This window comes from Chiloscyllium punctatum, chromosome 13 (assembly GCF_047496795.1).
Source record: "Chiloscyllium punctatum isolate Juve2018m chromosome 13, sChiPun1.3, whole genome shotgun sequence".
Classification (NCBI taxonomy): Eukaryota; Metazoa; Chordata; class Chondrichthyes; order Orectolobiformes; family Hemiscylliidae; genus Chiloscyllium; species Chiloscyllium punctatum.
The window spans coordinates 77,540,481-77,565,801 of record NC_092751.1 but is presented as its reverse complement, the minus strand read 5'-3'; the positions used below and the strand labels follow the sequence as shown (position 1 = coordinate 77,565,801).

General features: G+C 44.3%; 10 non-coding genes across 10 annotated transcripts; all 10 read left to right on the top strand.

Annotated features, from left to right (window-relative positions):
* The first annotated feature begins 759 nt into the window (after nucleotides 1–759).
* Nucleotides 760–841, top strand: trnas-aga (transfer RNA serine (anticodon AGA)). The gene has a single exon. It is a non-coding gene; the product is annotated as a tRNA-Ser (tRNA).
* A 3,591-nt stretch (nucleotides 842–4,432) lies between these two features.
* trnas-aga (transfer RNA serine (anticodon AGA)) lies at nucleotides 4,433–4,514 on the top strand. Its single transcript has one exon. It is a non-coding gene; the product is annotated as a tRNA-Ser (tRNA).
* A 3,591-nt stretch (nucleotides 4,515–8,105) lies between these two features.
* trnas-aga (transfer RNA serine (anticodon AGA)) lies at nucleotides 8,106–8,187 on the top strand. Its single transcript has one exon. It is a non-coding gene; the product is annotated as a tRNA-Ser (tRNA).
* Nucleotides 8,188–10,314: 2,127 nt separating this feature from the next.
* trnar-ucg (transfer RNA arginine (anticodon UCG)) lies at nucleotides 10,315–10,387 on the top strand. Its single transcript has one exon. It is a non-coding gene; the product is annotated as a tRNA-Arg (tRNA).
* A 1,376-nt stretch (nucleotides 10,388–11,763) lies between these two features.
* trnas-aga (transfer RNA serine (anticodon AGA)) lies at nucleotides 11,764–11,845 on the top strand. The gene has a single exon. It is a non-coding gene; the product is annotated as a tRNA-Ser (tRNA).
* Nucleotides 11,846–15,436: 3,591 nt separating this feature from the next.
* On the top strand, nucleotides 15,437–15,518 carry trnas-aga (transfer RNA serine (anticodon AGA)). The gene has a single exon. It is a non-coding gene; the product is annotated as a tRNA-Ser (tRNA).
* Nucleotides 15,519–17,645: 2,127 nt separating this feature from the next.
* trnar-ucg (transfer RNA arginine (anticodon UCG)) lies at nucleotides 17,646–17,718 on the top strand. The gene has a single exon. It is a non-coding gene; the product is annotated as a tRNA-Arg (tRNA).
* A 1,391-nt stretch (nucleotides 17,719–19,109) lies between these two features.
* trnas-aga (transfer RNA serine (anticodon AGA)) lies at nucleotides 19,110–19,191 on the top strand. The gene has a single exon. It is a non-coding gene; the product is annotated as a tRNA-Ser (tRNA).
* A 3,356-nt stretch (nucleotides 19,192–22,547) lies between these two features.
* On the top strand, nucleotides 22,548–22,629 carry trnas-aga (transfer RNA serine (anticodon AGA)). Its single transcript has one exon. It is a non-coding gene; the product is annotated as a tRNA-Ser (tRNA).
* A 2,126-nt stretch (nucleotides 22,630–24,755) lies between these two features.
* trnar-ucg (transfer RNA arginine (anticodon UCG)) lies at nucleotides 24,756–24,828 on the top strand. Its single transcript has one exon. It is a non-coding gene; the product is annotated as a tRNA-Arg (tRNA).
* The last annotated feature ends 493 nt before the right edge of the window (nucleotides 24,829–25,321 follow it).

Below are 25,321 nucleotides of genomic sequence, written 5' to 3'. Positions count from 1 at the left end.
TAACATAATACAAATAGCTGCAGTTGCTGGAAATCTGAGCCTAAAACGAAAATTGTTTGCGGAACGCAGAAAGACTGGCAACAGAAACATCGACTTTCCTGCTCCTCGGATGCTGCTGTGCTTTTCCAGCATTTTCTGATCTAAAATCAGGTTTCCAGCATCTGCAGTCCTCACTCCTGCCGAGTTCCTTCAGTCTTGCTGGTTCCCAATTCAAGAACTCCATCTCTGGCGGTTTCATATCTGTACCTCCATGCTGTGGAATTGAAGAGTGAAGAAAAGTAACTCACCCCCTCCATCTCTGGGGTAATTAGGGGCTGAAAGTGAATCGTATCACATTGAAGTATATCTACAAGCGACTTAATCTCTGTCTTTTATTGGGAACCATCTCTTTCATTGTAACCATCAGGAAAGACCATTTCGTTCGCTAAATAAAGAAATGAATATGTCACTAACCTTTGTTTGTTTCATGTCCAAGAATACTCAGATCAATAGCTCCCTTGATTACCTCTGCTGGTCATGTTCGCAAAGAGATCGAGCAAATTGCCAAGTGTGATTTTCCTTTCAATAAATAATTTTGACTCAATTTTGCTGCAAATATCTTTTCCTAACTTTGTGCTTTTCTTCTTTGACATTGGTGTCTCGCACCTTACAAATGACAGCAAAGGTATGAATGGAGATGGAAACATTTCACTCAAGTCAGCGGCAGCTTTCAATGAGATCACGGCTGATTTGGTCAGTGCTCAGGACGCAGTGCCGTCTGTAGTCATGGCCGAGTGGTTAAGGCGATGGATTAGAAATCCATTGGGGTCTCCCCACGTAGATTCGAATCCTGCTGACTATGTTTTCCGTGCTTTGCTGCTGGAACAATTCAAAGTTCAGAAAGCCCGTTTTGCAAACCAGGCCTGTAATTTGATTAGACTTGAGAAACTCGAGTTCTTCATCAGAAATGCTCCACATTTAAAACATTATCTCTGTTTCTCTTTCCAGATACACTGCTCGACACATCGGGTTTCTGCAGTTGTTATTGAACGCCCTGAGCAGAAGTGCTGCTTTTCATTAGATTCCTTTAATCCCTTGTCCTCTGTTCTCTGACTCTGGTCATTGGCAACACTTCCTCTTGCTCGTCAGAGTGCTCATTCCCCACCGCTCCGTCTCCCATCATTACAAACAACCGCAGGAAATTGCCACTTAACCATCTTTGTTCCAAAGTGAAACTCACCAGCCTAGGAACTCTCTCCACCAAATGGGACTTCTCATCCCTGGACATGGAAAAGCCAGAGGATTGTGAAGAGATACTGTGAACATATTGTCAGTTGGCAGTTGGAAAAATGTTTAGGAAGCAAACCATATAATTTAGGCTCCAACTTTGGAAATCTTGAGAAACTCTTTGGGAAATGGAATCACAGGAGATTGAAGAAGTGTAAATTGTCAGTCCGAGTAGAGGAAGGGACATTGACTCTGATGTTCTCGGCACAGGAATTGATCTGAGACATTGAAAGAATTATCGCTCCCGTACGTGAGCAATACAAACTTCATCTGGACGGTGGGACAATGAAAAACTCTGGAACACTCAAGACAATATCCAAATATTGACTGAGATCACGACAGTACGAGTACGATAGATGGGTCAGTTTTTGTCCAGTGTGTGCGGGAGGGATTCCTGACACAGTATGTAGACATGCCTTCAAGGGAAGAAGCCACATTCGATTTAGTACTGGGTAACGAGCCTGGCCAGGTTTTAGATTTGGAAGTAGGTGAGCACTGTGGAGACAGCGATCACAATTCTCTCAGGTTTACTTTCGTGATGGAAAGGGATAGGTGTACTCCACGGAGCAAGAGTTTCAGCTGGTGGAAGGGAAATCACGATGCAATGAGGTAAGATTTAGGAAGCGCAGAGTTGGGTAGGAAACTGTAGGGGGTGAGCACATTAAAAATGTGAAGCTTATTCAAGGAAAAGCTCCTGTGTGTCCTCGATAAGTATGTACCTGCCAGGCAGGGAGGAAGATATAGAACGCGTGAGCCGTGGTTTACTAAGGAAGGTGGAATCCCTGGTCAAGAAGAACAAGAAGTCTTATGTTAGGACAAAACGTGAAAACTCAGTTAGAGCGCTCGAGGTTTCCAACGATCTCAGGAAAGACCTAAAAAGAGAGCTGGGAAGAGCCAGGAGGAGACATGAGAAGTTGTTGGCAGATAGGATCAGGGTTAACGCTAAGGCTTTCCATAGGTAGGTCAGGAATAAAAGAATGACGAGAGTTAAATCTGGGACAATCAAGGATAATAGTGGGAAGTCGTGTGTGGAGTCAGTGGAGATAGAGGAAGCACTAAATAAATATTTTTCGACAGAGTTCGCTATAGATAATGAAAATGTTGGCGAGGAAGATACAGAGATACTTGCGTCTAGACTAGAAGAGATTGAGGTTCACAAGGAAGAGATATTAGAAATACTGCAGAGTGTGAAAATAGATAAGTCAGCTGGGCCGGATGGGATCTATCTGATGTTGTTTAGCAAATGCACTGCAGGAAGGTACAAATCAAGCTGATGCTAACAACGGCTCGTTTTGAGCCGCTAATTTGCAGTGAAGTGGCGGCGCCAATAAAAGGTGTCACGCAGCTCGTCTAATTCCACATCCTGAGCTCGAAATGAGCAGATGTCTCTCGCTGAGTTTCGGCAGGGTCTTGCTTAGACGACACCATGACACGTTTTCACTGGAGTAGATCATGAAATCGCGTCGTGAATGTGAATAAAACGATGGGCACTTCCAGCAGAGAAGGAGGCGACCCTGAAGCAGGCAGCTCTGGACAAATGTTTCTCCTTTGCCAGTGAAAGGCACTGCTTCACAAATTGGAAACTTCGAAGTGAAGCAGTGTTGGTGATTATCTTCGCTGCTTGTTCACCTTTTTAATTCTGATTCCGTGAAAGTCCATGGCATTACATATCGACATTCTGCCGCGGCTGTGCGCGTCTATTGGGCCAGTAGCGTAATGGATAACGCGTCTGACTTCAGATTAGAAGATTGTAGGTTTGAGTCCTACTTGGCTCGTGGGGAATATCTCGCTTTTACCGTGCCCCTCGTTGACGCTCCCCTGCAAAGCCCTGCCGGGACGTCGCTTCTGTGCTTCCGCATTTAAAACTTGCATTTGTCTTATTGTCCATTTCAAATTCCAGCTCACCACAACGGAGACCTCTGTCGGTTTGGGGGTGCCTTTGTGGGTGAAAATGAGCATGAGTTCCTCAAAAGAGTGACAAGTCGTTGTGGAAGTGTCATACATCTGTGCCATTTAAGAACACAGGATAAAGTCATTGACATTTGCCCTGGGAACATTAGAACACACGACACTTTGGGCCAAAGTTGGAAACTGCGACTGGAATAGATGGCTCTCTGATCAGGCGGAATGGCCTTTTCCCACTTTGTAAATCTACGAAGACAAGTTGAAAATAATCTGCAACGAAAATGTTCATAAAGGGTGTTTTATTTACACTAAATACGATAGTATCTATCGCCTTGTCTTGTTATTTACTTGTGAAGATTCGGTACTCTCAGCACCGTGGCCCGGATCGTATTCCCGCTCATGGAATGGTTGTATTGTTCAGCTAACATATCGGTGTACCAGTACTTCTGCCGATTTTCCGATGCTAGCAGGTCATTGGTTTTGTCCAAAACATTATGAATGTTAACATAATACAAATAGCTGCAGTTGCTGGAAATCTGAGCCTAAAACGAAAATTGTTTGCGGAACGCAGAAAGACTGGCAACAGAAACATCGACTTTCCTGCTCCTCGGATGCTGCTGTGCTTTTCCAGCATTTTCTGATCTAAAATCAGGTTTCCAGCATCTGCAGTCCTCACTCCTGCCGAGTTCCTTCAGTGTCGCTGGTTCCCAATTCAAGAACTCCATCTCTGGCGGTTTCATATCTGTACCTCCATGCTGTGGAATTGAAGAGTGAAGAAAAGTAACTCACCCCCTCCATCTCTGGGGTAATTAGGGGCTGAAAGTGAATCGTATCACATTGAAGTATATCTACAAGCGACTTAATCTCTGTCTTTTATTGGGAACCATCTCTTTCATTGTAACCATCAGGAAAGACCATTTCGTTCGCTAAATAAAGAAATGAATATGTCACTAACCTTTGTTTGTTTCATGTCCAAGAATACTCAGATCAATAGCTCCCTTGATTACCTCTGCTGGTCATGTTCGCAAAGAGATCGAGCAAATTGCCAAGTGTGATTTTCCTTTCAATAAATAATTTTGACTCAATTTTGCTGCAAATATCTTTTCCTAACTTTGTGCTTTTCTTCTTTGACATTGGTGTCTCGCACCTTACAAATGACAGCAAAGGTATGAATGGAGATGGAAACATTTCACTCAAGTCAGCGGCAGCTTTCAATGAGATCACGGCTGATTTGGTCAGTGCTCAGGACGCAGTGCCGTCTGTAGTCATGGCCGAGTGGTTAAGGCGATGGATTAGAAATCCATTGGGGTCTCCCCACGTAAATTCGAATCCTGCTGACTATGTTTTCCGTGCTTTGCTGCTGGAACAATTCAAAGTTCAGAAAGCCCGTTTTGCAAACCAGGCCTGTAATTTGATTAGACTTGAGAAACTCGAGTTCTTCATCAGAAATGCTCCACATTTAAAACATTATCTCTGTTTCTCTTTCCAGATACACTGCTCGACACATCGGGTTTCTGCAGTTGTTATTGAACGCCCTGAGCAGAAGTGCTGCTTTTCATTAGATTCCTTTAATCCCTTGTCCTCTGTTCTCTGACTCTGGTCATTGGCAACACTTCCTCTTGCTCGTCAGAGTGCTCATTTCCCACCGCTCCGTCTCCCATCATTACAAACAACCGCAGGAAATTGCCACTTAACCATCTTTGTTCCAAAGTGAAACTCACCAGCCTAGGAACTCTCTCCACCAAATGGGACTTCTCATCCCTGGACATGGAAAAGCCAGAGGATTGTGAAGAGATACTGTGAACATATTGTCAGTTGGCAGTTGGAAAAATGTTTAGGAAGCAAACCATATAATTTAGGCTCCAGCTTTGGAAATCTTGAGAAACTCTTTGGGAAATGGAATCACAGGAGATTGAAGAAGTGTAAATTGTCAGTCCGAGTAGAGGAAGGGACATTGACTCTGATGTTCTCGGCACAGGAATTGATCTGAGACATTGAAAGAATTATCGCTCCCGTACGTGAGCAATACAAACTTCATCTGGACGGTGGGACAATGAAAAACTCTGGAACACTCAAGACAATATTCAAATATTGACTGAGATCACGACAGTACGAGTACGATAGATGGGTCAGTTTTTGTCCAGTGTGTGCGGGAGGGATTCCTGACACAGTATGTAGACATGCCTTCAAGGGAAGAAGCCACTTTCGATTTAGTACTGGGTAACGAGCCTGGCCAGGTTTTAGATTTGGAAGTAGGTGAGCACTGTGGAGACAGCGATCACAATTCTCTCAGGTTTACTTTCGTGATGGAAAGGGATAGGTGTACTCCACGGAGCAAGAGTTTCAGCTGGTGGAAGGGAAATCACGATGCAATGAGGTAAGATTTAGGAAGCGCAGAGTTGGGTAGGAAACTGTAGGGGGTGAGCACATTAAAAATGTGAAGCTTATTCAAGGAAAAGCTCCTGTGTGTCCTCGATAAGTATGTACCTGCCAGGCAGGGAGGAAGATATAGAACGCGTGAGCCGTGGTTTACTAAGGAAGGTGGAATCCCTGGTCAAGAAGAACAAGAAGTCTTATGTTAGGACAAAACGTGAAAACTCAGTTAGAGCGCTCGAGGTTTCCAACGATCTCAGGAAAGACCTAAAAAGAGAGCTGGGAAGAGCCAGGAGGAGACATGAGAAGTTGTTGGCAGATAGGATCAGGGTTAACGCTAAGGCTTTCCATAGGTATGTCAGGAATAAAAGAATGACGAGAGTTAAATCTGGGACAATCAAGGATAATAGTGGGAAGTCGTGTGTGGAGTCAGTGGAGATAGAGGAAGCACTAAATAAATATTTTTCGACAGAGTTCGCTATAGATAATGAAAATGTTGGCGAGGAAGATACAGAGATACTTGCGTCTAGACTAGAAGAGATTGAGGTTCACAAGGAAGAGATATTAGAAATACTGCAGAGTGTGAAAATAGATAAGTCAGCTGGGCCGGATGGGATCTATCTGATGTTGTTTAGCAAATGCACTGCAGGAAGGTACAAATCAAGCTGATGCTAACAACGGCTCGTTTTGAGCCGCTAATTTGCAGTGAAGTGGCGGCGCCAATAAAAGGTGTCACGCAGCTCGTCTAATTCCACATCCTGAGCTCGAAATGAGCAGATGTCTCTCGCTGAGTTTCGGCAGGGTCTTGCTTAGACGACACCATGACACGTTTTCACTGGAGTAGATCATGAAATCGCGTCGTGAATGTGAATAAAACGATGGGCACTTCCAGCAGAGAAGGAGGCGACCCTGAAGCAGGCAGCTCTGGACAAATGTTTCTCCTTTGCCAGTGAAAGGCACTGCTTCACAAATTGGAAACTTCGAAGTGAAGCAGTGTTGGTGATTATCTTCGCTGCTTGTTCACCTTTTTAATTCTGATTCCGTGAAAGTCCATGGCATTACATATCGACATTCTGCCGTTGTTGCGCGAGTCTATTAGGCCAGTATCGTAATGGATAACGCGTCTGACTTCGGATCAGAAGATTGTAGGTTCGAGTCCTACCTGGCTCGTGGGGAATGTCTCACTTTAACCGTGCCCCTCGTTGACGCTCCCCTGCAAAGCCCTGCCGGGACGTCGCTTCTGTGCTTCCGCATTTAAAACTTGCATTTGTCTTATTGTCCATTTCAAATTCCAGCTCACCACAACGGAGACCTCTGTCGGTTTGGGGGTGCCTTTGTGGGTGAAAATGAGCATGAGTTCCTCAAAAGAGTGACAAGTCGTTGTGGAAGTGTCATACATCTGTGCCATTTAAGAACACAGGATAAAGTCATTGACATTTGCCCTGGGAACATTAGAACACACGACACTTTGGGCCAAAGTTGGAAACTGCGACTGGAATAGATGGCTCTCTGATCAGGCGGAATGGCCTTTTCCCACTTTGTAAATCTACGAAGACAAGTTGAAAATAATCTGCAACGAAAATGTTCATAAAGGGTGTTTTATTTACACTAAATACGATAGTATCTATCGCCTTGTCTTGTTATTTACTTGTGAAGATTCGGTACTCTCAGCACCGTGGCCCGGATCGTATTCCCGCTCATGGAATGGTTGTATTGTTCAGCTAACATATCGGTGTACCAGTACTTCTGCCGATTTTCCGATGCTAGCAGGTCATTGGTTTTGTCCAAAACATTATGAATGTTAACATAATACAAATAGCTGCAGTTGCTGGAAATCTGAGCCTAAAACGAAAATTGTTTGCGGAACGCAGAAAGACTGGCAACAGAAACATCGACTTTCCTGCTCCTCGGATGCTGCTGTGCTTTTCCAGCATTTTCTGATCTAAAATCAGGTTTCCAGCATCTGCAGTCCTCACTCCTGCCGAGTTCCTTCAGTGTCGCTGGTTCCCAATTCAAGAACTCCATCTCTGGCGGTTTCATATCTGTACCTCCATGCTGTGGAATTGAAGAGTGAAGAAAAGTAACTCACCCCCTCCATCTCTGGGGTAATTAGGGGCTGAAAGTGAATCGTATCACATTGAAGTATATCTACAAGCGACTTAATCTCTGTCTTTTATTGGGAACCATCTCTTTCATTGTAACCATCAGGAAAGACCATTTCGTTCGCTAAATAAAGAAATGAATATGTCACTAACCTTTGTTTGTTTCATGTCCAAGAATACTCAGATCAATAGCTCCCTTGATTACCTCTGCTGGTCATGTTCGCAAAGAGATCGAGCAAATTGCCAAGTGTGATTTTCCTTTCAATAAATAATTTTGACTCAATTTTGCTGCAAATATCTTTTCCTAACTTTGTGCTTTTCTTCTTTGACATTGGTGTCTCGCACCTTACAAATGACAGCAAAGGTATGAATGGAGATGGAAACATTTCACTCAAGTCAGCGGCAGCTTTCAATGAGATCACGGCTGATTTGGTCAGTGCTCAGGACGCAGTGCCGTCTGTAGTCATGGCCGAGTGGTTAAGGCGATGGATTAGAAATCCATTGGGGTCTCCCCACGTAGATTCGAATCCTGCTGACTATGTTTTCCGTGCTTTGCTGCTGGAACAATTCAAAGTTCAGAAAGCCCGTTTTGCAAACCAGGCCTGTAATTTGATTAGACTTGAGAAACTCGAGTTCTTCATCAGAAATGCTCCACATTTAAAACATTATCTCTGTTTCTCTTTCCAGATACACTGCTCGACACATCGGGTTTCTGCAGTTGTTATTGAACGCCCTGAGCAGAAGTGCTGCTTTTCATTAGATTCCTTTAATCCCTTGTCCTCTGTTCTCTGACTCTGGTCATTGGCAACACTTCCTCTTGCTCGTCAGAGTGCTCATTCCCCACCGCTCCGTCTCCCATCATTACAAACAACCGCAGGAAATTGCCACTTAACCATCTTTGTTCCAAAGTGAAACTCACCAGCCTAGGAACTCTCTCCACCAAATGGGATTTCTCATCCCTGGACATGGAAAAGCCAGAGGATTGTGAAGAGATACTGTGAACATATTGTCAGTTGGCAGTTGGAAAAATGTTTAGGAAGCAAACCATATAATTTAGGCTCCAGCTTTGGGAATCTTGAGAAACTCTTTGGGAAATGGAATCACGGGAGATTGAAGAAGTGTAAATTGTCAGTCCGAGTAGAGGAAGGGACATTGACTCTGATGTTCTCGGCACAGGAATTGATCTGAGACATTGAAAGAATTCTCGCTCCCGTACGTGAGCAATACAAACTTCATCTGGACGGTGGGACAATGAAAAACTCTGGAACACTCAAGACAATATCCAAATATTGACTGAGATCACGACAGTACGAGTACGATAGATGGGTCAGTTTTTGTCCAGTGTGTGCGGGAGGGCTTCCTGACACAGTATGTAGACATGGCTTCAAGGGAAGAAGCCACTTTCGATTTAGTACTGGGTAACGAGCCTGGCCAGGTTTTAGATTTGGAAGTAGGTGAGCACTGTGGAGACAGCGATCACAATTCTCTCAGGTTTACTTTCGTGATGGAAAGGGATAGGTGTACTCCACGGAGCAAGAGTTTCAGCTGGTGGAAGGGAAATCACGATGCAATGAGGTAAGATTTAGGAAGCGCAGAGTTGGGTAGGAAACTGTAGGGGGGGAGCACATTAAAAATGTGAAGCTTATTCAAGGAAAAGCTCCTGTGTGTCCTCGATAAGTATGTACCTGTCAGGCAGGGAGGAAGATATAGAACGCGTGAGCCGTGGTTTACTAAGGAAGGTGGAATCCCTGGTCAAGAAGAACAAGAAGTCTTATGTTAGGACAAAACGTGAAAACTCAGTTAGAGCGCTCGAGGTTTCCAACGATCTCAGGAAAGACCTAAAAAGAGAGCTGGGAAGAGCCAGGAGGAGACATGAGAAGTTGTTGGCAGATAGGATCAGGGTTAACGCTAAGGCTTTCCATAGGTATGTCAGGAATAAAAGAATGACGAGAGTTAAATTTGGGACAATCAAGGATAATAGTGGGAAGTCGTGTGTGGAGTCAGTGGAGATAGAGGAAGCACTAAATAAATATTTTTCGACAGAGTTCGCTATAGATAATGAAAATGTTGGCGAGGAAGATACAGAGATACTTGCGTCTAGACTAGAAGAGATTGAGGTTCACAAGGAAGAGATATTAGAAATACTGCAGAGTGTGAAAATAGATAAGTCAGCTGGGCCGGATGGGATCTATCTGATGTTGTTTAGCAAATGCACTGCAGGAAGGTACAAATCAAGCTGATGCTAACAACGGCTCGTTTTGAGCCGCTAATTTGCAGTGAAGTGGCGGCGCCAATAAAAGGTGTCACGCAGCTCGTCTAATTCCACATCCTGAGCTCGAAATGAGCAGATGTCTCTCGCTGAGTTTCGGCAGGGTCTTGCTTAGACGACACCATGACACGTTTTCACTGGAGTAGATCATGAAATCGCGTCGTGAATGTGAATAAAACGTTGGGCACTTCCAGCAGAGAAGGAGACGACCCTGAAGCAGGCAGCTCTGGACAAATGTTTCTCCTTTGCCAGTGAAAGGCACTGCTTCACAAATTGGAAACTTCGAAGTGAAGCAGTGTTGGTGATTATCTTCGCTGCTTGTTCACCTTTTTAATTCTGATTCCGTGAAAGTCCATGGCATTACATATCGACATTCTGCCGTTGCGGCGCGAGTCTATTGGGCCAGTAGCGTAATGGATAACGCGTCTGACTTCGGATCAGAAGATTGTAGGTTCGAGTCCTACCTGGCTCGTGGGGAATGTCTCACTTTAACCGCTCCCCTGCAAAGCCCTGCCGGGACGTCGCTTCTGTGCTTCTGCATTTAAAACTTGCATTTGTCTTATTGTCCATTTCAAATTCCAGCTCACCACAACGGAGACCTCTGTCGGTTTGGGGGTGCCTATGTGGGTGAAAATGAGCATGAGTTCCTCAAAAGAGTGACAAGTCGTTGTGGAAGTGTCATACATCTGTGCCATTTAAGAACACAGGATAAAGTCATTGACATTTTCCCTGGGAACATTAGAACACACGACACTTTGGGCCAAAGTTGGAAACTGCGACTGGAATAGATGGCTCTCTGATCAGGCGGAATGGCCTTTTCCCACTTTGTAAATCTACGAAGACAAGTTGAAAATAATCTGCAACGAAAATGTTCATAAAGGGTGTTTTATTTACACTAAATACGATAGTATCTATCGCCTTGTCTTGTTATTTACTTGTGAAGATTCGGTACTCTCAGCACCGTGGCCCGGATCGTATTCCCGCTCATGGAATGGTTGTATTGTTCAGCTAACATATCGGTGTACCAGTACTTCTGCCGATTTTCCGATGCTAGCAGGTCATTGGTTTTGTCCAAAACATTATGAATGTTAACATAATACAAATAGCTGCAGTTGCTGGAAATCTGAGCCTAAAACGAAAATTGTTTGCGGAACGCAGAAAGACTGGCAACAGAAACATCGACTTTCCTGCTCCTCGGATGCTGCTGTGCTTTTCCAGCATTTTCTGGTCTAAAATCAGGTTTCCAGCATCTGCAGTCCTCACTCCTGCCGAGTTCCTTCAGTGTCGCTGGTTCCCAATTCAAGAACTCCATCTCTGGCGGTTTCATATCTGTACCTCCATGCTGTGGAATTGAAGAGTGAAGAAAAGTAACTCACCCCCTCCATCTCTGGGGTAATTAGGGGCTGAAAGTGAATCGTATCACATTGAAGTATATCTACAAGCGACTTGATCTCTGTCTTTTATTGGGAACCATCTCTTTCATTGTAACCATCAGGAAAGACCATTTCGTTCGCTAAATAAAGAAATGAATATGTCACTAACCTTTGTTTGTTTCATGTCCAAGAATACTCAGATCAATAGCTCCCTTGATTACCTCTGCTGGTCATGTTCGCAAAGAGATCGAGCAAATTGCCAAGTGTGATTTTCCTTTCAATAAATAATTTTGACTCAATTTTGCTGCAAATATCTTTTCCTAACTTTGTGCTTTTCTTCTTTGACATTGGTGTCTCGCACCTTACAAATGACAGCAAAGGTATGAATGGAGATGGAAACATTTCACACAAGTCAGCGGCAGCTTTCAATGAGATCATGACTGATTTGGTCAGTGCTCAGGGTGCAGTGCCGTCTGTAGTCATGGCCGAGTGGTTAAGGCGATGGATTAGAAATCCATTGGGGTTTCCCCACGTAGGTTCGAATCCTGCTGACTACGTTATCCGTGCTTTGCTGCTGGAACAATTCAAAGTTCCGAAAGCCTGTTTTGCAAACCAGGCCTGTAATTTGATGAGACTTGAGAAACTCGAGTTCTTCATCAGAAATGCTCCACATTTAAAACATTATCTCTGTTTCTCTTTCCAGATACACTGCTCGACACATCGGATTTCTGCAGTTGTTATTGAACGCCCTGAGCAGAAGTGCTGCTTTTCATTAGATTCCTTTAATCCCTTGTCCTCTGTTCTCTGACTCTGGTCAATGGCAACACTTCCTCTTGCTCGTCAGAGTGCTCATTCCCCACCTCTCCGTCTCCCATCATTACAAACAACCGCAGGAAATTGCCACTTAACCATCTTTGTTCCAAAGTGAAACTCACCAGCCTAGGAACTCTCTCCACCAAATGGGACTTCTCATCCCTGGACATGGAAAAGCCAGAGGATTGTGAAGAGATACTGTGAACATATTGTCAGTTGGCAGTTGGAAAAATGTTTAGGAAGCAAACCATATAATTTAGGCTCCAGCTTTGGAAATCTTGAGAAACTCTTTGGGAAATGGAATCACAGGAGATTGAAGAAGTGTAAATTGTCAGTCCGAGTAGAGGAAGGGACATTGACTCTGATGTTCTCGGCACAGGAATTGATCTGAGACATTGAAAGAATTCTCGCTCCCGTACGTGAGCAATACAAACTTCATCTGGACGGTGGGACAATGAAAAACTCTGGAACACTCAAGACAATATCCAAATATTGACTGAGATCACGACAGTACGAGTACGATAGATGGGTCAGTTTTTGTCCAGTGTGTGCGGGAGGGCTTCCTGACACAGTATGTAGACATGGCTTCAAGGGAAGAAGCCACTTTCGATTTAGTACTGGGTAACGAGCCTGGCCAGGTTTTAGATTTGGAAGTAGGTGAGCACTGTGGAGACAGCGATCACAATTCTCTCAGGTTTACTTTCGTGATGGAAAGGGATAGGTGTACTCCACGGAGCAAGAGTTTCAGCTGGTGGAAGGGAAATCACGATGCAATGAGGTAAGATTTAGGAAGCGCAGAGTTGGGTAGGAAACTGTAGGGGGTGAGCACATTAAAAATGTGAAGCTTATTCAAGGAAAAGCTCCTGTGTGTCCTCGATAAGTATGTACCTGTCAGGCAGGGAGGAAGATATAGAACGCGTGAGCCGTGGTTTACTAAGGAAGGTGGAATCCCTGGTCAAGAAGAACAAGAAGTCTTATGTTAGGACAAAACGTGAAAACTCAGTTAGAGCGCTCGAGGTTTCCAACGATCTCAGGAAAGACCTAAAAAGGGAGCTGGGAAGAGCCAGGAGGAGACATGAGAAGTTGTTGGCAGATAGGATCAGGGTTAACGCTAAGGCTTTCCATAGGTATGTCAGGAATAAAAGAATGACGAGAGTTAAATCTGGGACAATCAAGGATAATAGTGGGAAGTCGTGTGTGGAGTCAGTGGAGATAGAGGAAGCACTAAATAAATATTTTTCGACAGAGTTCGCTATAGATAATGAAAATGTTGGCGAGGAAGATACAGAGATACTTGCGTCTAGACTAGAAGAGATTGAGGTTCACAAGGAAGAGATATTAGAAATACTGCAGAGTGTGAAAATAGATAAGTCAGCTGGGCCGGATGGGATCTATCTGATGTTGTTTAGCAAATGCACTGCAGGAAGGTACAAATCAAGCTGATGCTAACAACGGCTCGTTTTGAGCCGCTAATTTGCAGTGAAGTGGCGGCGCCAATAAAAGGTGTCACGCAGCTCGTCTAATTCCACATCCTGAGCTCGAAATGAGCAGATGTCTCTCGCTGAGTTTCGCCAGGGTCTTGCTTAGACGACACCATGACACGTTTTCACTGGAGTAGATCATGAAATCGCGTCGTGAATGTGAATAAAACGATGGGCACTTCCAGCAGAGAAGGAGGCGACCCTGAAGCAGGCAGCTCTGGACAAATGTTTCTCCTTTGCCAGTGAAAGGCACTGCTTCACAAATTGGAAACTTCGAAGTGAAGCAGTGTTGGTGATTATCTTCGCTGCTTGTTCACCTTTTTAATTCTGATTCCGTGAAAGTCCATGGCATTACATATCGACATTCTGCCGTTGTTGCGCGAGTCTATTAGGCCAGTATCGTAATGGATAACGCGTCTGACTTCGGATCAGAAGATTGTAGGTTCGAGTCCTACCTGGCTCGTGGGGAATGTCTCACTTTAACCGTGCCCCTCGTTGACGCTCCCCTGCAAAGCCCTGCCGGGACGTCGCTTCTGTGCTTCCGCATTTAAAACTTGCATTTGTCTTATTGTCCATTTCAAATTCCAGCTCACCACAACGGAGACCTCTGTCGGTTTGGGGGTGCCTTTGTGGGTGAAAATGAGCATGAGTTCCTCAAAAGAGTGACAAGTCGTTGTGGAAGTGTCATACATCTGTGCCATTTAAGAACACAGGATAAAGTCATTGACATTTGCCCTGGGAACATTAGAACACACGACACTTTGGGCCAAAGTTGGAAACTGCGACTGGAATAGATGGCTCTCTGATCAGGCGGAATGGCCTTTTCCCACTTTGTAAATCTACGAAGACAAGTTGAAAATAATCTGCAACGAAAATGTTCATAAAGGGTGTTTTATTTACACTAAATACGATAGTATCTATCGCCTTGTCTTGTTATTTACTTGTGAAGATTCGGTACTCTCAGCACCGTGGCCCGGATCGTATTCCCGCTCATGGAATGGTTGTATTGTTCAGCTAACATATCGGTGTACCAGTACTTCTGCCGATTTTCCGATGCTAGCAGGTCATTGGTTTTGTCCAAAACATTATGAATGTTAACATAATACAAATAGCTGCAGTTGCTGCATATCTGAGCCTAAAACGAAAATTGTTTGCGGAACGCAGAAAGACTGGCAACAGAAACATCGACTTTCCTGCTCCTCGGATGCTGCTGTGCTTTTCCAGCATTTTCTGATCTAAAATCAGGTTTCCAGCATCTGCAGTCCTCACTCCTGCCGAGTTCCTTCAGTGTCGCTGGTTCCCAATTCAAGAACTCCATCTCTGGCGGTTTCATATCTGTACCTCCATGCTGTGGAATTGAAGAGTGAAGAAAAGTAACTCACCCCCTCCATCTCTGGGGTAATTAGGGGCTGAAAGTGAATCGTATCACATTGAAGTATATCTACAAGCGACTTAATCTCTGTCTTTTATTGGGAACCATCTCTTTCATTGTAACCATCAGGAAAGACCATTTCGTTCGCTAAATAAAGAAATGAATATGTCACTAACCTTTGTTTGTTTCATGTCCAAGAATACTCAGATCAATAGCTCCCTTGATTACCTCTGCTGGTCATGTTCGCAAAGAGATCGAGCAAATTGCCAAGTGTGATTTTCCTTTCAATAAATAATTTTGACTCAATTTTGCTGCAAATATCTTTTCCTAACTTTGTGCTTTTCTTCTTTGACATTGGTGTCTCGCACCTTACAAATGACAGCAAAGGTATGAATGGAGATGGAAACATTTCACTCAAGTCAGCGGCAGCTTTCAATGAGATCACGGCTGATTTGGTCAGTGCTCAGGACGCAGTGCCGTCTCTAGTCATGGCCGAGTGGTTAAGGCGATGGATTAGAAATCCATTGGGGTCTCCCCACGTAGATTCGAATCCTGCTGACTATGTTTTCCGTGCTTTGCTGCTGGAACAATTCAAAGTTCAGAAAGCCCGTTTTGCAAACCAGGCCTGTAATTTGATTAGACTTGAGAAACTCGAGTTCTTCATCAGAAATGCTCCACATTTAAAACATTATCTCTGTTTCTCTTTCCAGATACACTGCTCGACACATCGGGTTTCTGCAGTTGTTATTGAACGCCCTGAGCAGAAGTGCTGCTTTTCATTAGATTCCTTTAATCCCTTGTCCTCTGTTCTCTGACTCTGGTCATTGGCAACACTTCCTCTTGCTCGTCAGAGTGCTCATTCCCCACCGCTCCGTCTCCCATCATTACAAACAACCGCAGGAAATTGCCACTTAACCATCTTTGTTCCAAAGTGAAACTCACCAGCCTAGGAACTCTCTCCACCAAATGGGATTTCTCATCCCTGGACATGGAAAAGCCAGAGGATTGTGAAGAGATACTGTGAACATATTGTCAGTTGGCAGTTGGAAAAATGTTTAGGAAGCAAACCATATAATTTAGGCTCCAGCTTTGGGAATCTTGAGAAACTCTTTGGGAAATGGAATCACGGGAGATTGAAGAAGTGTAAATTGTCAGTCCGAGTAGAGGAAGGGACATTGACTCTGATGTTCTCGGCACAGGAATTGATCTGAGACATTGAAAGAATTCTCGCTCCCGTACGTGAGCAATACAAACTTCATCTGGACGGTGGGACAATGAAAAACTCTGGAACACTCAAGACAATATCCAAATATTGACTGAGATCACGACAGTACGAGTACGATAGATGGGTCAGTTTTTGTCCAGTGTGTGCGGGAGGGCTTCCTGACACAGTATGTAGACATGGCTTCAAGGGAAGAAGCCACTTTCGATTTAGTACTGGGTAACGAGCCTGGCCAGGTTTTAGATTTGGAAGTAGGTGAGCACTGTGGAGACAGCGATCACAATTCTCTCAGGTTTACTTTCGTGATGGAAAGGGATAGGTGTACTCCACGGAGCAAGAGTTTCAGCTGGTGGAAGGGAAATCACGATGCAATGAGGTAAGATTTAGGAAGCGCAGAGTTGGGTAGGAAACTGTAGGGGGGGAGCACATTAAAAATGTGAAGCTTATTCAAGGAAAAGCTCCTGTGTGTCCTCGATAAGTATGTACCTGTCAGGCAGGGAGGAAGATATAGAACGCGTGAGCCGTGGTTTACTAAGGAAGGTGGAATCCCTGGTCAAGAAGAACAAGAAGTCTTATGTTAGGACAAAACGTGAAAACTCAGTTAGAGCGCTCGAGGTTTCCAACGATCTCAGGAAAGACCTAAAAAGAGAGCTGGGAAGAGCCAGGAGGAGACATGAGAAGTTGTTGGCAGATAGGATCAGGGTTAACGCTAAGGCTTTCCATAGGTATGTCAGGAATAAAAGAATGACGAGAGTTAAATTTGGGACAATCAAGGATAATAGTGGGAAGTCGTGTGTGGAGTCAGTGGAGATAGAGGAAGCACTAAATAAATATTTTTCGACAGAGTTCGCTATAGATAATGAAAATGTTGGCGAGGAAGATACAGAGATACTTGCGTCTAGACTAGAAGAGATTGAGGTTCACAAGGAAGAGATATTAGAAATACTGCAGAGTGTGAAAATAGATAAGTCAGCTGGGCCGGATGGGATCTATCTGATGTTGTTTAGCAAATGCACTGCAGGAAGGTACAAATCAAGCTGATGCTAACAACGGCTCGTTTTGAGCCGCTAATTTGCAGTGAAGTGGCGGCGCCAATAAAAGGTGTCACGCAGCTCGTCTAATTCCACATCCTGAGCTCGAAATGAGCAGATGTCTCTCGCTGAGTTTCGGCAGGGTCTTGCTTAGACGACACCATGACACGTTTTCACTGGAGTAGATCATGAAATCGCGTCGTGAATGTGAATAAAACGTTGGGCACTTCCAGCAGAGAAGGAGACGACCCTGAAGCAGGCAGCTCTGGACAAATGTTTCTCCTTTGCCAGTGAAAGGCACTGCTTCACAAATTGGAAACTTCGAAGTGAAGCAGTGTTGGTGATTATCTTCGCTGCTTGTTCACCTTTTTAATTCTGATTCCGTGAAAGTCCATGGCATTACATATCGACATTCTGCCGTTGCGGCGCGAGTGTATTGGGCCAGTAGCGTAATGGATAACGCGTCTGACTTCGGATCAGAAGATTGTAGGTTCGAGTCCTACCTGGCTCGTGGGGAATGTCTCACTTTAACCGTGCCCCTCGTTGACGCTCCCCTGCAAAGCCCTGCCGGGACGTCGCTTCTGTGCTTCCGCATTTAAAACTTGCATTTGTCTTATTGTCCATTTCAAATTCCAGCTCACCACAACGGAGACCTCTGTCGGTTTGGGGGTGCCTATGTGGGTGAAAATGAGCATGAGTTCCTCAAAAGAGTGACAAGTCGTTGTGGAAGTGTCATACATCTGTGCCATTTAAGAACACAGGATAAAGTCATTGACATTTTCCCTGGGAACATTAGAACACACGACACTTTGGGCCAAAGTTGGAAACTGAGACTGGAATAGATGGCTCTCTGATCAGGCGGAATGGCCTTTTCCCACTTTGTAAATCTACGAAGACAAGTTGAAAATAATCTGCAACGAAAATGTTCATAAAGGGTGTTTTATTTACACTAAATACGATAGTATCTATCGCCTTGTCTTGTTATTTACTTGTGAAGATTCGGTACTCTCAGCACCGTGGCCCGGATCGTATTCCCGCTCATGGAATGGTTGTATTGTTCAGCTAACATATCGGTGTACCAGTACTTCTGCCGATTTTCCGATGCTAGCAGGTCATTGGTTTTGTCCAAAACATTATGAATGTTAACATAATACAAATAGCTGCAGTTGCTGGAAATCTGAGCCTAAAACGAAAATTGTTTGCGGAACGCAGAAAGACTGGCAACAGAAACATCGACTTTCCTGCTCCTCGGATGCTGCTGTGCTTTTCCAGCATTTTCTGATCTAAAATCAGGTTTCCAGCATCTGCAGTCCTCACTCCTGCCGAGTTCCTTCAGTGTCGCTGGTTCCCAATTCAAGAACTCCATCTCTGGCGGTTTCATATCTGTACCTCCATGCTGTGGAATTGAAGAGTGAAGAAAAGTAACTCACCCCCTCCATCTCTGGGGTAATTAGGGGCTGAAAGTGAATCGTATCACATTGAAGTATATCTACAAGCGACTTGATCTCTGTCTTTTATTGGGAACCATCTCTTTCATTGTAACCATCAGGAAAGACCATTTCGTTCGCTAAATAAAGAAATGAATATGTCACTAACCTTTGTTTGTTTCATGTCCAAGAATACTCAGATCAATAGCTCCCTTGATTACCTCTGCTGGTCATGTTCGCAAAGAGATCGAGCAAATTGCCAAGTGTGATTTTCCTTTCAATAAATAATTTTGACACAATTTTGCTGCAAATATCTTTTCCTAACTTTGTGCTTTTCTTCTTTGACATTGGTGTCTCGCACCTTACAAATGACAGCAAAGGTATGAATGGAGATGGAAACATTTCACTCAAGTCAGCGGCAGCTTTCAATGAGATCACGACTGATTTGGTCAGTGCTCAGGGTGCGGTGCCGTCTGTAGTCATGGCCGAGTGGTTAAGGCGATGGATTAGAAATCCATTGGGGTTGCCCCACGTAGGTTCGAATCCTGCTGACTACGTTATCCGTGCTTTGCTGCTGGAACAATTCAAAGTTCCGAAAGCCTGTTTTGCAAACCAGGCCTGTAATTTGATGAGACTTGAGAAACTCGAGTTCTTCATCAGAAATGCTCCACATTTAAAACATTATCTCTGTTTCTCTTTCCAGATACACTGCTCGACACATCGGATTTCTGCAGTTGTTATTGAACGCCCTGAGCAGAAGTGCTGCTTTTCATTAGATTCCTTTAATCCCTTGTCCTCTGTTCTCTGACTCTGGTCATTGGCAACACTTCCTCTTGCTCGTCAGAGTGCTCATTCCCCACCGCTCCGTCTCCCATCATTACAAACAACCGCAGGAAATTGCCACTTAACCATCTTTGTTCCAAAGTGAAACTCACCAGCCTAGGAACTCTCTCCACCAAATGGGACTTCTCATCCCTGGACATGGAAAAGCCAGAGGATTGTGAAGAGATACTGTGAACATATTGTCAGTTTGCAGTTGGAAAAATGTTTAGGAAGCAAACCATATAATTTAGGCTCCAGCTTTGGAAATCTTGAGAAACTCTTTGGGAAATGGAATCACAGGAGATTGAAGAAGTGTAAATTGTCAGTCCGAGTAGAGGAAGGCACATTGACTCTGATGTTCTCGGCACAGGAATTGATCTGAGACATTGAAAGAATTCTCGCTCCCGTACGTGAGCAATACAAACTTCATCTGGACGGTGGGACAATGAAAAACTCTGGAACACTCAAGACAATATCCAAATATTGACTGAGATCACGACAGTACGAGTACGATAGATGGGTCAGTTTTTGTCCAGTGTGTGCGGGAGGGCTTCCTGACACAGTATGTAGACATGGCTTCAAGGGAAGAAGCCACTTTCGATTTAGTACTGGGTAACGAGCCTGGCCAGGTTTTAGATTTGGAAGTAGGTGAGCACTGTGGAGATATAGAACGCGTGAGCCGTGGTTTACTAAGGAAGGTGGAATCCCTGGTCAAGAAGAACAAGAAGTCTTATGTTAGGACAAAACGTGAAAACTCAGTTAGAGCGCTTGAGGCTTCCAACGATCTCAGGAAAGACCTAAAAAGAGAGCTGGGAAGAGCCAGGAGGAGACATGAGAAGTTGTTGGCAGATAGGTTCAGGGTTAACGCTAAGGCTTTCCATAGGTATGTCAGGAATAAAAGAATGACGAGAGTTAAATTTGGGACAATCAAGGATAATAGTGGGAAGTCGTGTGTGGAGTCAGTGGAGATAGAGGAAGCACTAAATAAATATTTTTCGACAGAGTTCGCTATAGATAATGAAAATGTTGGCGAAGAAGATACAGAGATACTTGCGTCTAGACTAGAAGAGATTGAGGTTCACAAGGAAGAGATATTAGAAATACTGCAGAGTGTGAAAATAGATAAGTCAGCTGGGCCGGATGGGATCTATCTGATGTTGTTTAGCAAATGCACTGCAGGAAGGTACAAATCAAGCTGATGCTAACAACGGCTCGTTTTGAGCCGCTAATTTGCAGTGAAGTGGCGGCGCCAATAAAAGGTGTCACGCAGCTCGTCTAATTCCACATCCTGAGCTCGAAATGAGCAGATGTCTCTCGCTGAGTTTCGCCAGGGTCTTGCTTAGACGACACCATGACACGTTTTCACTGGAGTAGATCATGAAATCGCGTCGTGAATGTGAATAAAACGATGGGCACTTCCAGCAGAGAAGGAGGCGACCCTGAAGCAGGCAGCTCTGGACAAATGTTTCTCCTTTGCCAGTGAAAGGCACTGCTTCACAAATTGGAAACTTCGAAGTGAAGCAGTGTTGGTGATTATCTTCGCTGCTTGTTCACCTTTTTAATTCTGATTCCGTGAAAGTCCATGGCATTACATATCGACATTCTGCCGTTGCTGAGCGCGTCTATTGGGCCAGTAGCGTAATGGATAACGCGTCTGACTTCAGATTAGAAGATTGTAGGTTTGAGTCCTACTTGGCTCGTGGGGAATATCTCGCTTTTACCGTGCCCCTCGTTGACGCTCCCCTGCAAAGCCCTGCCGGGACGTCGCTTCTGTGCTTCCGCATTTAAAACTTGCATTTGTCTTATTGTCCATTTCAAATTCCAGCTCACCACAACGGAGACCTCTGTCGGTTTGGGGGTGCCTTTGTGGGTGAAAATGAGCATGAGTTCCTCAAAAGAGTGACAAGTCGTTGTGGAAGTGTCATACATCTGTGCCATTTAAGAACACAGGATAAAGTCATTGACATTTGACCTGGGAACATTAGAACACACGACACTTTGGGCCAAAGTTGGAAACTGCGACTGGAATAGATGGCTCTCTGATCAGGCGGAATGGCCTTTTCCCACTTTGTAAATCTACGAAGACAAGTTGAAAATAATCTGCAACGAAAATGTTCATAAAGGGTGTTTTATTTACACTAAATACGATAGTATCTATCGCCTTGTCTTGTTATTTACTTGTGAAGATTCGGTACTCTCAGCACCGTGGCCCGGATCGTATTCCCGCTCATGGAATGGTTGTATTGTTCAGCTAACATATCGGTGTACCAGTACTTCTGCCGATTTTCCGATGCTAGCAGGTCATTGGTTTTGTCCAAAACATTATGAATGTTAACATAATACAAATAGCTGCAGTTGCTGCATATGTGAGCCAAAAACGAAAATTGTTTGCGGAACGCGGAAAGACTGGCAACAGAAACATCGACTTTCCTGCTCCTCGGATGCTGCTGTGCTTTTCCAGCATTTTCTGATCTAAAATCAGGTTTCCAGCATCTGCAGTCCTCACTCCTGCCGAGTTCCTTCAGTGTCGCTGGTTCCCAATTCAAGAACTCCATCTCTGGCGGTTTCATATCTGTACCTCCATGCTGTGGAATTGAAGAGTGAAGAAAAGTAACTCACCCCCTCCATCTCTGGGGTAATTAGGGGCTGAAAGTGAATCGTATCACATTGAAGTATATCTACAAGCGACTTAATCTCTGTCTTTTATTGGGATCCATCTCTTTCATTGTAACCATCAGGAAAGACCATTTCGTTCGCTAAATAAAGAAATGAATATGTCACTAACCTTTGTTTGTTTCATGTCCAAGAATACTCAGATCAATAGCTCCCTTGATTACCTCTGCTGGTCATGTTCGCAAAAAGATCGAGCAAATTGCCAAGTGTGATTTTCCTTTCAATAAATAATTTTGACTCAATTTTGCTGCAAATATCTTTTCCTAACTTTGTGCTTTTCTTCTTTGACATTGGTGTCTCGTACCTTACAAATGACAGCAAAGGTATGAATGGAGATGGAAACATTTCACTCAAGTCAGTGGCAGCTTTCAATGAGATCACGGCTGATTTGGTCAGTGCTCAGGACGCAGTGCTGTGTGTCGTCATGGCCGAGTGGTTAAGGCAGTGGATTAGAAATCCATTGGGGTTTCCCCACGTAGGTTCGAATCCTGCTGACTACGTTTTCCGTGCTTTGCTGCTGGAACAATTCAAAGTTCAGAAAGTCCGTTTTGCAAACCAGGCCTGTAATTTGATTAGACTTGAGAAACTCGAGTTCTTCATCAGAAATGCTCCACATTTAAAACATTATCTCTGTTTCTCTTTCCAGATACACTGCTCGACACATCGGGTTTCTGCAGTTGTTATTGAACGCCCTGAGCAGAAGTGCTGCTTTTCATTAGATTCCTTTAATCCCTTGTCCTCTGTTCTCTGACTCTGGTCATTGGCAACACTTCCTCTTGCTCGTCAGAGTGCTCATTCCCCACCGCTCCGTCTCCCATCATTACAAACCACCGCAGGAAATTGCCACTTAACCATCTTTGTTCCAAAGTGAAACTCACCAGCCTAGGAACTCTCTCCACCAAATGGGACTTCTCATCCCTGGACATGGAAAAGCCAGAGGATTGTGAAGAGATACTGTGAACATATTGTCAGTTGGCAGTTGGAAAAATGTTTAGGAAGCAAACCATATAATTTAGGCTCCAGCTTTGGAAATCTTGAGAAACTCTTTGGGAAATGGAATCACAGGAGATTGAAGAAGTGTAAATTGTCAGTCCGAGTAGAGGAAGGGACATTGACTCTGATGTTCTCGGCACAGGAATTGATCTGAGACATTGAAAGAATTCTCGCTCCCGTACGTGAGCAATACAAACTTCATCTGGACGGTGGGACAATGAAAAACTCTGGAACACTCAAGACAATATCCAAATATTGACTGAGATCACGACAGTACGAGTACGATAGATGGGTCAGTTTTTGTCCAGTGTGTGCGGGAGGGCTTCCTGACACAGTATGTAGACATGGCTTCAAGGGAAGAAGCCACTTTTGATTTAGTACTGGGTAACGAGCCTGGCCAGGTTTTAGATTTGGAAGTAGGTGAGCACTGTGGAGACAGCGATCACAATTCTCTCAGGTTTACTTTCGTGATGGAAAGGGATAGGTGTACTCCACGGAGCAAGAGTTTCAGCTGGTGGAAGGGAAATCACGATGCAATGAGGTAAGATTTAGGAAGCGCAGAGTTGGGTAGGAAACTGTAGGGGGTGAGCACATTAAAAATGTGAAGCTTATTCACGGAAAAGCTCTTGTGTGTCCTCGATAAGTATGTACCTGTCAGGCAGGGAGGAAGATATAGAACGAGCGAGCCGTGGTTTACTAAGTAAGTGGAATCCCTGGTCAAGAAGAACAAGAAGTCTTATGTTAGGACAAAACGTGAAAACTCAGTTAGAGCGCTCGAGGTTTCCAACGATCTCGGGAAAGACCTAAAAAGAGAGCTGGGAAGAGCCAGGAGGAGACATGAGAAGTTGTTGGCAGATAGGATCAGGGTTAACGCTAAGGCTTTCCATAGGTATGTCAGGAATAAAAGAATGACGAGAGTTAAATTTGGGACAATCAAAGATAATAGTGGGAAGTCGTGTGTGGAGTCAGTGGAGATAGAGGAAGCACTAAATAAATATTTTTCGACAGAGTTCGCTATAGATAATGAAAACGTTGGCGAGGAAAATACAGAGATACTTGCGTCTAGACTAGAAGAGATTGAGGTTCACAAGGAAGAGATATTAGAAATACTGCAGAGTGTGAAAATAGATAAGTCAGCTGGTCCGGATGGGATCTATCTGATGTTGTTTAGCAAATGCACTGCAGGAAGGTACAAATCAAGCTGATGCTAACAACGGCTCGTTTTGAGCCGCTAATTTGCAGTGAAGTGGCGGCGCCAATAAAAGGTGTCACGCAGCTCGTCTAATTCCACATCCTGAGCTCGAAATGAGCAGATGTCTCTCGCTGAGTTTCGCCAGGGTCTTGCTTAGACGACACCATGACACGTTTTCACTGGAGTAGATCATGAAATCGCGTCGTGAATGTGAATAAAACGATGGGCACTTCCAGCAGAGAAGGAGGCGACCCTGAAGCAGGCAGCTCTGGACAAATGTTTCTCCTTTGCCAGTGAAAGGCACTGCTTCACAAATTGGAAACTTCGAAGTGAAGCAGTGTTGGTGATTATCTTCGCTGCTTGTTCACCTTTTTAATTCTGATTCCGTGAAAGTCCATGGCATTACATATCGACATTCTGCCGTCGCTGACCGCGTCTATGGGGCCAGTAGCATAATGGATAACGCGTCTGACTTCGGATCAGAAGATTGTAGGTTCGAGTCCTACCTGGCTCGTGGGGAATGTCTCGCTTTAACCGAGCCACTCGTTGACGCTCCCCTGCAAAGCCCTGCCGGGGCGTCGCTTCTGTGCTTCCGCATTCAAAACTTGCGTTCGTCTTATTGTCCATTTCAAATTCCAGCTCACCACAATGGAGACCTCTGTCGGTTTGGGGGTGCCTTTGTGGGTGAAAATGAGCATGAGTTCCTCAAAAGAGTGACAAGTCGTTGTGGAAGTGTCATACATCTGTGCCATTTAAGAACACAGGATAAAGTCATTGACATTTGCCCTGGGAACATTAGAACACACGACACTTTGGGCCAAAGTTGGAAACTGCGACTGGAATAGATGGCTCTCTGATCAGGCGGAATGGCCTTTTCCCACTTTGTAAATCTACGAATACAAGTTGAAAATAATCTGCAACGAAAATGTTCATAAAGGGTGTTTTATTTACACTAAATACGATAGTATCTATCGCCTTGTCTTGTTATTTACTTGTGAAGATTCGGT